Genomic DNA, 3201 nt, shown 5'->3' with positions numbered 1-3201 from the left:
ATATATATATATATATATATATATATATATATATTCAATTCACGTTTATTTTTATAGCGCTTTTCACGATACAAGTCGTTGCAAAGCAGTTTCACAGAAGTTTCTACATTATATTTAGGAGTATCAGTGGTGACTATGTCAAGGTGATGTCCATATGGCAGAAATGTACAGTAAAAATCATACAGTTAATTAATGACATGTATTCAAGCAAACAGTGAACAATATTAACAGCAATGATTATATATTGCAATCAAACTTATAGCAAACAAATTGGCAGTTTTGTATGTTGATTCAGGGTTGTCGTCATCTGAGGTCCTCTGAGGGGTTGGTATCATCTCTTCTCAGGTGTTCAGTTATCTCAGATCTTTGTAAGGGTTGGATCCAGACTGAAGCTTGTGTAATCCCTAGTTACCTCTGGATGCTGTGGCAGAAACAGAGAAGCAAATAGATAAAAATTAGTGTAGCTGCTGTTCAAACCAAGCAAAAACTGATAATGTGTTTAAACCAAGCAAAGAATGATAATGTGCATTTGATCAGATATAACTGGTGTACAAGGTTATGAGATGCATTATGTGAATGCTTGACTAAAAAGATGTGACTTTAATCTAGATTTAAACAGGACATTGCTATCCTAGGTACTACCAAAAGTCCAGAGTTTTGTGAGTTTAGGGAGTGTGATGTATTGTAGAGTTATAGAAAACTAGTTAGGTATGCAGGAGCTAAACCATTTATAGTCTTATAAGTAAGTAGTAATATTCTGTAACTGATACGGAACTTAATAGGTAGCCAGTTTACAGATTGTAAAATTGGGGCAATATGATCATATTTTCTTGACCTGATAAGGACCCTAGCATCTGCATTTTGGACTACCTGTAGCTTGTTATTGTTATTGTTATTGAAGATGCATGACAACCACCTAGCAGTGCATTAAAATAGTCCAGTCTTGAGGTCATGAATGCATGAACTAGATTTTCTACATCAGAAACAGGTAACATGTTTCGTAGCTTGGCAATGTTTCTAAGATGGAAGAAGTGAAATATGATTTTCAAACGACATGTTGCTGTCTAATATAACACCCACATTTTTGACTGAAGAGGAAGTAACAGAACATCCCTCTAGATGTTAATTGTAATCTAAGAGATTCTGTGTACTGTTTTTTGGTCCAATAAGTAATATCTCTGTTTAATAGGGGAACATTATTGGTCATCCAATCTTTAACATTTTTAATATACTCTGTAAGCTTAGATAATTTAGAAGTTTCATCTGGTCTTGCTGAAATATATAGCTGAGTATCATCCGCATAACAATGGAAACTGATCCCATATTTTCTAATAATATTACCAAGGGGCAACATGTGTATTGAAAATAGCAGAGGGCCTAAGACAGATCCTTGCGGCACTCCATATATATATATATATATATATATTCTTATGCCTTTATTTGCAATTAATTTCTTAGAAGATCTCTCGGTAACACTTTACTTGAAGCCTGTATGTGTAATGTATTATAAAAGTGTTTTCAAATGCATTAATTATGTCTTGTAATGCACCTTATAATGCATTACATGATCTCATGAGTATTGTAATCATAGTTATAATACATTACATTACTTAATTTCTACACCTTGGGAAATGCATTAAAACACATGATGAAGAACGAGTTTCAGACATAACTAGGAATCTGCATTTATTATAATGCATTTTAACTTTATTTACAATTATTTATGAGATCAAATTCATTGCAATTAACATTATGAGTACCTTTATAATGCATGATACATAAAGGCTTCAAGCAATGTGATACTGCTCACTCCAAACTGTCAATGGGATTCAGTGGAAAAGATGGTAACACTTTATTTTGATAGTCCACTTTAGATATTCTACTAACTTTAAGTAACTTTGCAACTACATGTAGTATATTGATAGGATAGGGTTAGGTTTAGAGTTAGGGTTCATAGAATATACTTGCAAAGTTACTTATAGTCATTAGACTGTTGGAAAATAAGCAGATGTTAAGCAGACAGTCTACTCATACTCTAATGACTAATAGTTGACGTGGTTGCAAATATTCTTGAAGTTAGTAGAAGTTCTAAAGTGGACTATCAAAGTAAAGTGCTACCAATAAGATTTTATGTATGATCACAGAGAGATTTTGTTGCATAAACAATTGTTCAATCGACACCCTTTCAGCACAACATTTAGGGAGAATTGTGTATTCTAAAAACACAGACTATTGAACACAACCAATAAAAAATAAATAATAGTTTGTTTCTCTCAAACACAGTAAATTTACACACCAGAGTAAAATGCCGCTGTGGGTGTGTGGACCTGCTGTGGACTAGTCACCTGTTGACACCATAGACTAACTAACAGGGCTTGCTCGACTGTGTTTGTTTGCTTTGCATTTCAGGGGTGACAAAAAGGTGCAAAGTAGACTGAAAGGCGGGCCTAGAATTTACTCAGAGGATCCCAAACTTTTCTTCAGGAAATTGCCCTTCAAGACCAAAGCAGATACCTGAGTCACAGACCACAAGATGAGGCTGAAAGCACTTCCTCAAATCTTCTGACACAAAGCTTTTGTTCCCACCTACAAAAGAATGAGGAGACACTGGGAATCTTTAGTCAGAGTAGCTAAAGAGTGACTGGAGTGGCAGCTAAACACTTGTACTCCCATTTCCCACAAAGCTAAATGTTTGAGGTGAATTATTTTGGCTGTGTATTATGATACCTCAATCACAATTAAAATGAAAGGATCCAGTGTGTCATGTAATTACATTTAAGAAAGCTTTATCAATCCCACAAACATCTAAGGTCCTCCTAAGTCCAGAGCAGACCTGCACTTCTACAGAAAGGTTGGGCAGAAAGGATGTTCTGGGCTTTGTTTGCATAGTGTGATCAGTAGATTGTTAGTACAAAGGCATGGTTTGGCCTCTGCAATGATGTGACTCTGCTCAAATAAACCTATTTGCTCTTGGATCATGTTGCATTCCCCATTACTGCCAAGAAGCAACTGAAACACAGCAAATAATTTACTTTGAAGAAAATGCTTATAATGACACAGTCATCGCTCTACTGGAAATCTACTGTTCAGTTAATTAGGGGACAACTAAAAAAGAACAAGTAATATAGAAATATAAAGTGAAATGTACTACAATGAAAAAAAAGGCTGTAGGATTTAATTTGCATTTTCAATTTTCACTCA

General features: G+C 34.7%; 1 long non-coding RNA gene across 1 annotated transcript in view; it reads right to left on the bottom strand.

Moving 5' to 3' along the window:
* LOC107737281 (uncharacterized) overlaps positions 1-2396 on the bottom strand; it is a 22832-nt gene extending 20436 nt beyond the window's left edge. Inside the window, exons 1-2 of the long non-coding RNA XR_001639783.1 lie at positions 2385-2396; positions 871-876 (exon numbers count right to left, since the gene is read on the bottom strand). This is a non-coding gene — a long non-coding RNA (uncharacterized LOC107737281). The remainder of the gene's footprint in view (positions 1-870; positions 877-2384) is intronic.
* Positions 2397-3201: the final 805 nt, after the last annotated feature.

This window comes from Sinocyclocheilus rhinocerous, unplaced genomic scaffold (genome assembly GCF_001515625.1).
Source record: "Sinocyclocheilus rhinocerous isolate Xijiao unplaced genomic scaffold, SAMN03320098_v1.1 scaffold1636, whole genome shotgun sequence".
Lineage (NCBI taxonomy): Eukaryota > Metazoa > Chordata > Actinopteri > Cypriniformes > Cyprinidae > Sinocyclocheilus > Sinocyclocheilus rhinocerous.
This window is presented reverse-complemented; position numbering and strand designations above follow the sequence as displayed.